The sequence below is a fragment of the Chrysemys picta genome, chromosome 2 (assembly GCF_011386835.1).
Source record: "Chrysemys picta bellii isolate R12L10 chromosome 2, ASM1138683v2, whole genome shotgun sequence".
Lineage (NCBI taxonomy): Eukaryota > Metazoa > Chordata > Testudines > Emydidae > Chrysemys > Chrysemys picta.
In genome coordinates this window covers 13,305,418-13,318,882 of record NC_088792.1, presented here as the reverse complement: position 1 = coordinate 13,318,882, position 13,465 = coordinate 13,305,418, and the positions used below count along the sequence as shown (strand labels likewise).

The 13,465-nt window shown below is 45.6% G+C and overlaps 1 protein-coding gene across 9 annotated transcripts in view; it reads right to left on the bottom strand.

Annotated features, from left to right (window-relative positions):
• CRHR2 (corticotropin releasing hormone receptor 2) overlaps positions 1-13,465 on the bottom strand; it is a 268,734-nt gene that overhangs the window by 127,450 nt on the left and 127,819 nt on the right. For 2 of the 9 annotated variants that reach the window (XM_065582671.1, XM_065582673.1), the window contains exon 1: positions 10,745-10,885. The exons of the other annotated variants lie outside the window; for them this stretch is intronic. The gene's annotated coding sequence lies outside the window, so the exon portion shown is untranslated. Of the gene's footprint in view, positions 1-10,744; positions 10,886-13,465 lie in introns of those variants that run through there. 9 annotated transcript variants of the gene reach the window in all.

Here is a 13,465-nt window from a genome sequence, read left to right as displayed (position 1 = left end):
TATGGACAGCCAGAGACACCCCTCTCTCAAACAAGTGCTCAAAAGCAAGAATGCTCATAGTAATGCCCATAAAAATTGTGGGTGCATTTTAAGGGTCCTTCAAAAACATGGCCTTTAAATATAATGTCACAGAAATCAGAAGAGCTGGTCAAAATGTTTTAAAATTAATTGAAAATAATCTAAATTCATCAAAAACTACCCTGCCTCCAAACAAAAAACCCTAGAACATTTTTAATAAAAATGATCCAAATAGTTTTGGTTGTTGATCAACTCTCAAAACCTATTGGGTCACCCGGTGTCAATGCAAGATTGTGCCATAAAATACACTTTGCAGTTAATTTTAAAGACTTCCAGATTTGGGGCTCCTACAGTCATGTGGCAAAGGTAAAGAATCACAGAAAGAGTCGCTTTCTCCCAGCACTGAACCAGTGGTGGTTGGTGAACTTTGGGGCAAGTGGGGCATTGCAGACACCCCTGGGGCTCCCCCACACCAGAACTCCCCACTTAGCCCCAGACCTCCGGGACCTCTTCCCCCTAATTCCCATGCTGCTTAGCCCTGGCGGACTCTCTCCTCCCTTCACCCTAACTCCTCCCTTCTCCCAGTCCCTGGGGCTTACTCCCTGACCCTTCCCCACACAGGCTGCACCACCTCCCAAACTCCCTAGGCCTCCCCCTGCCCTCCTCTGGGCCAGGAGTGACAGATTTCCCAGCTCAGGGGAGTGGCTTGTCTGGCCTATCTTCCTGCTTCCCCAGGGCATCCCCCAGCTCCTTGTCAATTTGCCCTCCAGCTTCTCCTCCCGCACAGGCTGTGCAGGCAAGGACTGATGGGAAGCAAACCGCAGGGATGTGGAGTCTGGATTCACCACCCAAGCCACAGTCTGTGGTGACTGTACAGCACACTGAAGCGTTACTCTGTCTACCCAGGGCAGTTGGAGTGTATCTATTCTGTGTTCACATCCCAGTCCCAACCCCCCTCCCCCCACAAACCCTGACACCCATGTGCGCTTTTGTGTATTTTGGTGGAGCCCCAACACGTCTGTACAAGAGCTGCCACTGCACAGGACAAGGGACATTTGAACAAGGAAAACAGATTTATCACTGAAGTGATTTTGTCTCTCTCCTCACTATACAGCTCCTGCCTAGAACCTTCTCCAGCTCCGTTCTGGCTCGCTTCCTGTTGCAGATTTAAGGAAACCATATTCCTATCCTTACACATTACCAGGTGCCTTGAGAAACTATTCCACAGCCTAATAGAAGAAGGCTCTAATGCTTAAAGTTTTAGAGCCAGCATTTCAATGGACAAAGGCCCTTTGGGAGACGCACAGATAGGCACAATTACAGTAATTCTACCAAAAGAATCAGGGGAATACACTCAGTAGTAGTTAGGCATGCTGTTAAAACCTCTATGTGTAAGTACTTGATCACAGCAACCATGCAAATGCACACCAAAAATGGTTGTATGGACATCCATAAAGAGTGTGAGCGAAGATGTCTGAAGCATGAAGGAGATTTAAACACTGTTTTAAAAAATAAATGGCACCTCCTTGATCCTGGCAGAAAACTGCCATCGCTTAAGATGTTGGAGTGCTCTCCTGACAAATAGAGTCAACAATGTCTTGCAAGACTCATCTGCCGCTAATGAATGAAAACAATCTGTCTTGCTATTATGCTAAAGATACAGATATGCACAGCAACCATGCCACTTTAGCTGTTATCACACCTCACCGTAATTCACAATTCCCCACTGCATTATCGCCTCTCCAGCACACACAAGTGCATCCTATCATTAAACTAAACCCAGGGAAAAGGAAAGTAGTCAGCAACTTATTGTAGCTGGTGTATTCCTCATGCCATTACCTCTTCCCATTGCTTCACTGTAAACAGTTGAAAGCCAAAGAACCAGCTTTAACTGATGATCTCTCAGAATCTATTTAACGCCCCCCAACAGAGCTCTAGCCTGACAGTAGTTTAGATAGTCCAGACCTCCCCACATGCCTGCTCAAACCAAGTCCACTTTCTTTGTCAATACTTGCCAGGCATAAAGAGAGTCAACTAACCAACCACTGCCACGAGGAATTGGTAACATTTCCCTAATTCTTTTGGTTTTGTTTTATTCCAGGATTATTAGGCTAGGCGACAATTAGCCCACTCCCTAGTCACTGGGTTTTGCTGCTTTCCCGGTCAGCGCTGGCCCCTTTTGGGCGGTGCTAGTTCCTCACATAGGAGGGAAAAGTGGCTTTCTGCTGCCAACATCTCCATCCCTCCCACCCCCTTCCATGGACTTTTGCCGCTAGGGATCCTCTACTAAGATAGGATCCTTTGCTCCCCCTGCACTGCTACCCCGTCGTGACCACATCTATGTAGGTCCCCATGGCTGTTCCCAAGATTCACCAACAGAACTCCACTGGCCATCACCTACAGTCCTCAGCTTAAACCTCTCCAACCCATCATCAGTGATCTACAACCCATCCTGGACAATGATCCCTCACTTTCACAGACCTTGGGAGGCATGCCAGTCCTCGCCCACAGACAACCTGCCAACCGTAAGCATATTCTCACCAGCAACCACGCACCGCACCGTAACAACTCTCACTCAGGAACCAACCCATGCAACAAACCTCAATGCCAACTCTGCCCACATATCTACACCAGCAACACCATCACAGGACCTAACCAGATCAGCTACAACATCACCGGCTCATTCACCTGCACGTCCACCAATGTTATATATGCCATCATATGCCAGCAATGCCCCTCTGCTATGTACATTGGCCAAACTGGACAGTCACTACGCAAGAGGATAAATGGACACAAGTCAGATATCAGGAATAGCAATATACAAAAACCTGTAGGAGAACACTTCAACCTCCCTGGCCACACAACAGCAGATGTAAAGGTAGCCATCTTACAGCACAAAATCTTCAGGACCAGACTCCAAAGAGAAACTGCTGAGTTCCAGTTCATTTGCAAATTTGACACCATCAGATCAGGATTAAACAAAGACTGTGAATGGCTATCCAACTACAGAAGTAGTTTCTCCTCCCTTGGTGTTCACACCTCAACTGCTAGCAGAGCACCTCACCCTCCCTGATTGAACTAACCTCGTTATCTCCATACTGATTTATACCTGCCTCTGGAAATTTCCATTACTTGCGTGTGAAGAAGTGAGGTTCTTACCCACGAAAGCTTATGCTCCCAATACTTCTGTTAGTCTTAAAGGTGCCACAGGACCCTCTGTTACTTATTCCAGATAAAGTTCATGTTACTTATTTCTATTTGAACAACAAAAACTTTATTGGCCCTAATGTAAAGAGCAGTTCCTTCCCACACGAACCGGACCCCTCCACCCCAGTCAAATTCCTGGATCCCTAAGAAAGATTCCGAAAGACAGATTTTTAGAACAATATAGAGCCTTGATTTAACCATGCCATCACTGGAAGATGGGATGTCTTTCTAAAAAGATATGCCTTAGCTCAAACAGATGTTACGGGTTTGATGCAGAAATTACTAGTCATAGAAGCTCCTTCGCTGGAGGTTTTCAAAAGGAGGCTGGAGAGCCATCTGTCTTGGATGGCTGAGACACAACAAATCCTGCATCTTGGCAGGGGGTTAGACTAGCTGACCCCTGTGGTCCCTTCTAACCCTATGGCTCTATGAGTCCATGGCCTGTGTTGTGTGGTCAGACTAGATTAGTGGTTCTCAACTTATTTACCATTGTGGGTCACATGTGTGTTATGTGGGCTTCATCCAATACTACCTCTATGGCTCTGAGGATATCACATGGGCTGCATCTCTGTGCTGATTGGGCCGGAGATTGACAACCACCGGCCTAGATAATCACAATGGCCCCTTCTGGCCTAAACTATCTACGAGTCTGTCTCACAACTTTTCAAGTCTTAACACTGGGAAGACTGTGGAACCCCTGCTGGCCCCACAAAGGTCCTCCCTCTTAATTGTACAGATCAGTTAAGCACACTGGGTGTTTCTTCCAGGTTAATGCATTGGATTTTCCCCTGCCATAGCAATATGGTTATAGGCTAGCGGTTGAGGTCCTGATATTCACCATGACTGTAAGCTGCAGATAGGTCTCCTTTCATTTTCATGAACAAGATATATATCAAAATGAAAATTGGCGAGATTAAAATCAAAGTAAACAGTTCTCCCACTGGCCCAGTATCTCATTAACCTTCAAAATTTTCAATTAATGGTGTTGGGCAATTACACGGCATTAAAGCTGGGAGAGAAAAATTCATTATCCAGGTTTCGAGTGCAATTCAGAATCGCAGTTCTTGCTCGGAAAGCATACAAGAGCCACGGAGATGTCTAATGTAGTGACTAACCCCGTCCCTAATGTCTTCAAGCCCCTGCCTGATAATGATGTCGGATCTTTATCGTAATTGCCTCTCCACTGAAATTCAGAATTCAATTAGTCATTTGCTGCAATTGCCGAACACAGAGAGATGAGTGGCAAGAATGGCAGGCGTAGCTGTTCTTTATTACCTGCCAATAAAGCAGAATAGAACTCAGGCAATACACGCTGATTCACACAGCAGCAGGGAGAGAGGCGTGTGTGCTGGAATTCTATTAGGGGACCCTGACCTAGAAAAGCCTGAAGGGAATGGGTCAGAGGCGGACGCCTCTACTCAGAAAAACTTCTACTGAGGTCAATGGGAACGTGACCATGTCAGGACTTGAGCAAAGCACTGGTGCTCAATGGAAATAAACCCTCTGGTCTCAGCTAAAGCTCTGCAAAAGTCAATAACTTAGGCCAGTGTCTGGGCTGACTTTTCACTCAGTAGGTAGCACACGTAAGGAGTGAGCCATGGCTGGAGATTAGACAGTGAAGCAAAAGAAAGGAGCAAAGGACCCACCTGAAGCCAAGATCCTCAAAGCTATTTAGTTACCTAGCTCTGGGAGTTAAGCACTAAATACCCACGAGGAACTGGGCCTGAGTGACTTAGGAGCACAAGAGCACATTTACCAAGTCAAATAGCATTCAGGGGGCTAAATCCAGTGACAGCCAAGAGAAGCTGAGTGCCACCGGTGCAGCACTTGAGCCTTTGAACATCTCCCACCCAAGTCCCATTGACTTTGGTTTGTGTGTTCCTAACTCACTTAGCTGTGGTTGGAAATTCCCATTCCAAAAGCAGGAGAGAGGGAAGGGCTGAAAGATGTAAATCCATTGTCTGAAATTAAATGGAGTTAGTCACTGTTTATACCAATGCAAGATCAGAATTGGGCCCTGGGCATTGACAGCAGGGAGGAAAAACCCACAAAAAACCCACAAGAATAAAGTCAGATTCTGATCTCAGCTACACTTGACTGAGACCAGTGCAGTTACCCCAGATTAGAGCCCTGCGGCAGGACTAGGATTCCCGCAGAATCTGCTGCTATAATAGTGGGAGCACATAAAATGTGATTTGTTGCAGGCAGCATTGGGTGGGCAAAAAAACCCCAAACAAACAAACCAGTCTCTGGTAATTTGCGGGAAAATACAAAATCTTTTTTTTTTTAAATAAAGGTTTTAATATGTAAATTTAAGTGAGGGATAGAAAGAGATTTGATGTCGATTATAATGGGAGTTAAAGTATTTTTTACATGGTTTAAGCAAGATTTGTTTTATTCTTTTAGTGGTAAAAATTGTGTCTGAATTCTGTCTATGTATACAATATATTAACTGGCTTTTCTTTTTTTTTTTAGTATCATGGGGGAATCTCTCTCTTGCAGGATTTACAGGATCTAAGGATTTTGCAGGTGGGAGTGGGATAAAACTGCAAGAAGCAATGCGGCAGCGGGTGGGAGTGGGTATTGCAAGGCGGGACTGGAGCGAGATTTAAAAAAAATAGTCCTGTGCAGGGCTCTAACCTGGATTTACCCCTGTTGTGTTGACAGCAAAACCTTGCCTGTGACATTAAATCTAGCAGCCCCTGAAAGCTGCTACCTTTTAGAAATTTAAATCCTTCCTGGATGTCAGTCTCATCACAAACAGCTCCTGCAGCCTGTGCTGTCGCGTCACATTTTCAAACACTGGGATGTCAGTGTATGGACAAAACTTTGCAGACATTTCAGTCAACTCGCTGCTGAATTTGGTAGGCACACGTAATCATGGGTATAGTTTTGCCATCCATGCGTCTGACTACTCAAATTGCGAGTGCGGCCAGGTAACTTGCTGTCTAAGCTGCAGGCACAAAACATGAAGTCACTTGTCAAAATCGTGCCTCCAGACTGAAGAGTTAAATATTCAGGACTCTTCTTAGCCTACACCTGCTTTAAACCAGTCTGATATCCTGAGCCACAGTTTGTTTTCAAAATTTAAACTTTAAAAAGGTTTTAGGTAAGGAAGGGGTTATTTTTCCTTTTAACACTCTCAATTTCTGTAAAGTCAAGTCTATTTTCCTGTTATAAAATCCCCCATGTTATTATACCACAGGATGAACAAAATATTCAATAACCCTAAGAACACGGGGTATTATATGTCTGCTGATTCAAAGATGGATGGAACAATCTTGGATATACGCAAGTACATGGTCACAGAGGATACTCATGGTTTGTAGAGAAAAAAAAAAAAAAAAAAAAACCCCTACAGATGTAGGGAAATGCAGTAATGTAATTCTAAATATTACATTAAGCATAATACAATACATGCCGGCCGCTGAGGCCAACCAAACTTTAAGGGCCCAATCAGCTGTGCTGACCGGAGCCGCCAGGGTCCCTTTTCCACAAGACATTCCGGTCGAAAACCGGACACCTGACAACCCAATCCTTCCCTTTGCACACCCCATGCAGAAGGCTGAAACAAAAGTAAACCCTGCTTTCATAGACTATCAGGGTGGGAAGGGACCTCAGGAGGTCATCTAGTCTAACCCCCTGCTCAAAGCAGGACCAATCCCCAACTAAATCCCCAAATAGCCCCCTTAAGGATTGAACTCACAACCCTGGGTTTAGTAAGCCAATGCTCAAACCACTGAACTATCCCTCCCCACAACATGCTGCACCTATGCCTTAGGCCTTGGCTACACTGGCAATTCACAGCGCTGAACTTGCTGCACTCAGGGGTGTGAAAAAACACCCCCCCCTGAGCGCAGCGAGTGCAGTGCTGTAAAGCGCCAGTGTAATCAGAGAGGTGGAGTACTTGCAGCGCTGCAAGAGAGCTCTTGCGGCGCGACTACACTCGTGCTTCACAAGTGTGAATCCGCGAGTGTAGCCAAGGCCTTAGCAACCCACCTCAAAAGGGGCAAGAAAGGGTGAGGCCACCAGCCCACAGACTTAGTCAGGCACCCTCAAGGAAATGGGCTGCAGCATGCAAAGAGATCGGTGTATGCTCACTGCATTCCCTCCCTCCCCTGCCACACAATTTAGAGCAGCCTCCTAGCATATTCCCAGTCCAAGGAAGTGCTGGACACCACTGCTGCCCTGCAGAGATGTGAATCTTTCCTCTAGTGCAATGGGCTTGGGTGGTGCTGACAGCGACCTACATTACTCCTCCCTCTGCCAGGGTTAAATTTGATCCAACGCTGGCAGAGCTTGCACACCAATTAGAAAGATACGAGGGCAAGTTTCCTAATGTCTGTTTAGACTGTAAGCTCTTTGGGGGCAGGGACTATCTACTACTCTGTGTTTGTACAGCCTCTAGCACAGTGGGGCCTCATTCTCGGTTGGCTCTTCAGCACTACCAAAACAAACAAGATTAATAAGAAGTTATCAAAATTTCCTAAAGCAATCGTCCAAATAGAAGAAGCTAAGATGTTGCAAGGATAGCCAAAATCCAAAGAGACCCTTCCCCCGGGGAGAAGACTATTAGTCCTGTTTTAACAACGATACGCCTAAAGGAAAACAAGAGCACTGGCGGACTGTAATAGCAAATGCTCTCTGTAATTTAGCAGACAGCCCACTTAGACAGCTTCCACTATACAAGCCCCCCAGGGTTCCTCAATCCTGACCAGGAAGGAGCATGTGCCCGGATGGGAACGCAATTCCTTCTCCATGCCCAAATCTTTCTGCTGCCAAGGGTTGCAACAAGGTCCAGTGAGTATGGTGCTTTTTGTCATGTGGCTTATCATCCATTGGAAACTAGATTGTAACCACTAACTCATTTTGCCCTGGACACAGGGCTTTTGCTTTACCCACAATTTTGTTTCTCAGTCTCCTTTTGTAAGGGGCTGTATCCAGATCTATAAATACAGAGCTTGGCTTTGATGCCAGGTAAATGATGAACAGATTCTAAGACCAGAAGAGACCACAGTGATCATCTCATAGTCTGACCTCCTCCATAACACAGGCCAGAGAACGAACATCGCTGAAATAATTCCTCTGAACTGCAGCATAACTCCACTCAAACCACGCTAGTGACGTAAGGGGAGAATCAGCTCCGTAACAGCCTATCGGCTTCTTGAAACGTTCTGGGTCCCTTCCAATCACTTCACTTCTGTCCAGGTTTCTCACTGCTCACACTTCATTTCAAAGCACATCTTCCCCCCCCCCCCCCTTTTTGAATTAAAAGCTTTTGTTAGGCTCTGCCTCCAAGTCATTTTATTGCCATTTGTACTTCTGTCTTTGGTTCAGCTTTAAATTTTCCTTTTAATCTTACTTCTGGTTACAGAAATTCACTGCAGTTTTCCCATGCCAGCAAACTCGCAAAATAGGGAGGTTACTTCAGACCCTTGCAGGTTTAGTGATCATTTTTAGCTATATCTTCATGTCCCAAATGGCTAATGCAGACCTTTCGCTTCATTTCTGAGAGAAAGATTTTTAGTCAGAGGGGAAACATCCATTTTTAGAAATATTTCCTCCCTACACAACAGAGATATTTGGCATTTTTCCTTCCTTCGGGAAGTTTGAGTGAAAAATACCAATTCAGAACAAAACTGGTTATTTCATTTTTTATATGGTTCCAAAAAAAGATCCATGCATTTCAAAAATCAGTCAGATGACAATGTGACAAGCTTACAGTCTAAACAGAGAAATGTCTACAGATGGAAGACAGAAGATAGTTGTTTTGGTTGTTGCGTCCTAAGGTCAGGTCTACAGTACAAACTTAGATTGGTATAACAGTTGCTCAGGGATGTGGGGAAAAAAAAAAAAATCTACATCTCAGAGCGACACAGTTAAACTGACCAAAGCCCCGGTGTAGACAGTGCTAAGTCGATGGGAGGGCGTCTCCCGTCGACACAGCTACCGTCTGTTGTGGAGGTGGATTAACAACACGGAGGAGAAGCTCTGCAATCGATGTAGGAGCATTTTCACTGAAATGTTACAGCGGCACAGCTGAACTTGTGCAGCTGCGTCACTGTAGCACTGTACATATGGACAACCCCTAACCCTCTAACATGTATTTAGTTAATTAACGGCAGACTTTCTGCCACATTGCACTGTAACACAGACAAAGATGAGCACAAAGAGAGCACCTGTTGATGCCAAGAGATGGGCTTTACAGAAGGGAGAAGAAATAGAAAAAAACCACACTTATGCAGATTTACCATTTCCTTTGATAAAAAGACAGAGGATTTCTATGCATAAGATCAGTCAAGTAATTTAGGTAGTCAGTTCTGAGTGTGACGTTCGCTGATTTGGGAACAGCATTAAAATCTTGGCATTCGCTCCCATTCAGTCTAGAGCCTACCCTTCAGATACTTGCCACTCTGATTGGTAGCAGGTGGTCTTAGAAACAGTCAGTGATTTTTTTCTTACAAGTCTTGTGTGTTATATTGGGCCAGATACAGCGATGACATCGCTCCAAATCCATCCTTTAAATAACTCCAATGAAGCCATTTGAGTTACACTCAGGATGAATAGGGCGTGCAGTATTGAACTGATGAGCACACAAATTAAGACCATTCAATATGCATGCAGTTTGACACAGAACAAAATCTTCAAGACAAAGTGCCCGTAACTGCCATGCAGTAACAAAGAAAATCAAGCTGTGCGCACTGCCAGGTGGACTGCATTGGACAGAAACGTATCTAAAATAAAAACAGATCATTGGTTGGGGAGATTTTTCCAGGAACACAGCTAGGATTTAATTTGCTATACAAGACCAAGCCTCTCATACCCCTCTAGTAGCCACTTTCTGAGCTGTGACAACCAGTCCCTCTTTGCCAGACTCTCTTGCTGACTCCTCTGTGTCTCAGCCCTCTGGCTAAGTCACTCAACAATTCAGTCCCCTTACAGGCCTCAGCTCTAAACCAAAGGTTCTTTGCCCCTCCTGGGTTCAACTTCGATTCCTCCCCCCAAGCTCTCTCCTGCTGGGAGTCCAAGTCCATTAGCCTTCCGCCCTTCATGGGCTTTTGTCTCATTCCCTGGTCCTCAGTGACCTTCGCTCAGGGCTCCACCACAGGAGTTAACCTGCTTCTGCAGCTCTGCTTTCTGGCCACAGCCTATCCCAACTACTGGCCTTTCCTCCAGACCTTCCCAGGGAGAGGGACTTCTCCCTCACTCCTCCTTCATGGGTCTCCTCACCCTCAGCTGAGCTCCCTCAGCTCTTTCTACAGCTTAGTTCCATCTTCTCTGGCCAGGAGGCAATTAATCCCCTCCCTCGTGCAGAGCATAACTAACTAGGGTCCTTCCATTGCCTCACTGAGGTTAAGCTCCATCACATATTGTGTTTCGAGGGTGGTGCCCTGAGAGGCCTTTCCTGCCGCAGTCACTCACCACAACAACCTAACCACCATCAAGCTTTAGTCTATTCTTGCAGCAGGCCACAGCCTGTAGTGTTATCTACAGTCCCTAACCAGCTCTTCCCACTTACCTCTGGGGAAGGGAAGGGAAGGGCAGGGAACAGTAGTAGCACCAGCAGTAAGCCCTGACTATCTGTTTTCCTTCAGGTTCCCTACTCTTCCCTAACACTTCCTTCTTGTCTGCTTATACAGTGCCAGCTGCTGGGGTTGCTTCCCCATTAATTAGCCTCTCAGCTGTAGCTCTACTTAGTGAATTGGACTCCTCTACCAGCAGCCTGTCTTTTAATCAGCGCCCAATTGATATAAACTGGTGGGGAGTTGAGTGACAGGGTGCTGAGTTCGTGCCTGAGTCTATACACCCTGGTGCAGGGAGGTAGTTCTGATTGCCTTTATCAAGCGATGAAACATTTTGTATGGCAACAGAACCCCGCTGCATGTGTTACAATCAGGGCTATATGAAAATGACACATTTATGGGAAACAAATCAAGTTATTAATAACATGGTGGCTGCTGCCACAATCACCCAGCGTTCTATTCTTCTACAGTTGATTTCCATGGGAGGAGGAGGAGTTCTTCACTGCAACTTCAACCTCTGGCCCACAGACACTCAGTTTTACAAAGCAGATAAAGTGACAGCCACTTCCAAACAAATGACCACATCTTGAAGCCTTCACTAACTCCACCGGCAGGCCATACTCCTGTGTAAGGGCTGCGTAAGGACTGCAGGACTTGACCTCTTCTGCAAGGGAAGCCGTCAGTGCTACTCCACGTCTAGATCTATTTTCATCAGAAATGTGCATACCAGTCCTGATCCTCAGCTGAGGTGAATCGATGTAGCTCCATTCAGGGCAGGTGGTTCAGACGTCATCACTGAAATGTTTCATGTTCTCAAGTTTCAAACTTGCCCTTATGGAAAAGTCTTACAGAATTTGATAGAAAATAGCAACGTTTTCAATCGAAAGGCAGATTGGCCAGTGGGTAAGCACTGGACTGGGTTGCAGCAGCTCTGAGTTTTATTCCTAGCTCTACCACTGAGCTGCCGTATGACCTTGGGCAAGTCACCTCCCCTCTCCATGACTTTGTCTCATCCCACACCTTGTAAGTCTTGTCTACTTGGACTGTAAACACGTCAGGGTAGAGTCTGTCTCTTAGATACTATATAAAAGCACAGTAACACAATGGGGCCCTGCTCTCAATTGGGGCCTGGACACATCACTGCAATAAAAATAATAAATCATAATACTACAGACAGAAAAAAATCACCTACGTTTAAATAATGTTAAGGTTGCAAAGACAAGCTCTGAAAAGTTAGGATATGCTAGTGTTAAGGTTGCCTGGGCAACCTTAATTCAGCCCTCTTATGCAAATGCATTATGATCAAGGCTAATTAAATCACACTATTTTTTCCTTAGGACATCGGCCTCATTCAGTGCAGTACCTGTGCTGCCTATAACAGAACATTTGTATCATGTTATAGAATTTAAGCTTTATATCCTTGCTATTGAATTCTAGAGAAAATGAAAGAAAAGCTAGAAAAGGGCAATTAACTCCCTATTAAATTCTATAGGCTTTTAGAGCATCATCTTTACAATCTCTTAAAATTCTATAGGACTTTTCCAGAAGGTGATAGTGAAACCCAGCTCACTTTAACATGGCTTTGGCTTTCAGTGCAAATATTGTGCACATCAGTCAATAAAGCCCACTGATGGCAGCTCTCTTCTATTCTATCCTATATAGGTTTTTATACTGTGTTCATTGCCATGATATCTGAGTGCCTTCCAGTAGTGCATTAAGCAACCATGACTATGCATCTGTCACAAGATGACAGATCTGCTCTTAGCTAAAAAGATCTATTCTGGAGACGCCAGTTAACGTGAAATAAAAAAGAAACTGCTGACAGAAAGGGTAAAGGAAACGTAATTGAAATGAAATTAATGGAGATATCCCACCTCCTAGAACTGGAAGGGACCTTGAAAGATCATCGAGTCCAGCCCGCTGCCTTCACTAGCAGGACCAAGTACTGATTTTGCCCCAGATCCCCAAGTGGCCCCCTCAAGGATTGAACTCACAACCCTGGGTTTAGCAGACCAATGCTCAAACCACTGAGCTATCCCAGTTCCTGTTGCTAGTTATCTGCCCTACATAAGTATGTAGGTAGACAATGAGAAAGGCCATTAATGGGAAGTCAAGGCATTGTGTTTCAGGCAGGGCCGGCTCCAGGCACCAGCTTAACAAGCAGGTGCTTGGGGTGGCCAAGGGAGAGGGGCGGCACCTGCGGCAATTCAGGGGCGGCAGGTCCCTCACTCTCTCTAGGAGCGAAGGACCTGCCGCTGAACTGCCGCCGCCAATTGCGGCTTTTTTTTTGCTTGGGGTGGCAGAAATGCTGGAGCCAGCCCTGGTTTCAGGATAATTATGTCCTGCTCTGTTGATGCCTGACAACTTTGTTTTACTCAGTGGCACTTAGTGGTGGCTGGTGTCCTGTTGCTTGCAGCTCTCATTGTTTAGTTGTATGTAGAAGATGGGGACAGTTATCTTGTTGACCCATAAATAGCCTTTCCTTTCATGCTCCTGGTGGGAATTGTGGATGCAGTTTCCATTACTGCCCCTCTCCTCGCTGTCTGCTTTAGACCTTCGCTGTCTGCTTCAGACCTGCTGCAGGCAGCAGGCAGGCTCTTGGCTTTAAGATGATTATTCAGCATGTTCCCATTAGTCTCACCAAAGCGGAGTGTGCTTTGGAGAAAACTTACAACACTGAGTACTGCTGGCCAATGCTGGCTAGAGGAGACGATTTT